The following is a 259-nucleotide window of genomic DNA, read 5'->3' as shown; positions in this document are numbered from 1 at the left end:
GGAGGGGCACAGGCGGGGGCGTTTTGGGGCCGGGTTTGGGATATTTTGGGGATATTTTCGGGATTTTTTGGGGTGATTTTTGGGTGATTTTGGGGACATTTTTAGGATATTTGGAGAATGTTTTTGGGGTGTTTTTGGGGATATTTTAAGTGTGGTTTTGGGGTGATTTTCAAGATATTTTGGGGTGTTTTGGGGGGATGTTTTAGGGGTGGTTTTGGGATATTTTTAGGATATTTTAGGGGTGGTTTTGGGGTGTTTT

The sequence above is a fragment of the Pyrgilauda ruficollis genome, unplaced genomic scaffold, assembly GCF_017590135.1.
Source record: "Pyrgilauda ruficollis isolate IOZ18807 unplaced genomic scaffold, ASM1759013v1 scaffold1264, whole genome shotgun sequence".
NCBI lineage: Eukaryota > Metazoa > Chordata > Aves > Passeriformes > Passeridae > Pyrgilauda > Pyrgilauda ruficollis.
The sequence above is the reverse complement of the archived record's forward strand: the minus strand, read 5'-3'. Positions refer to the sequence as shown.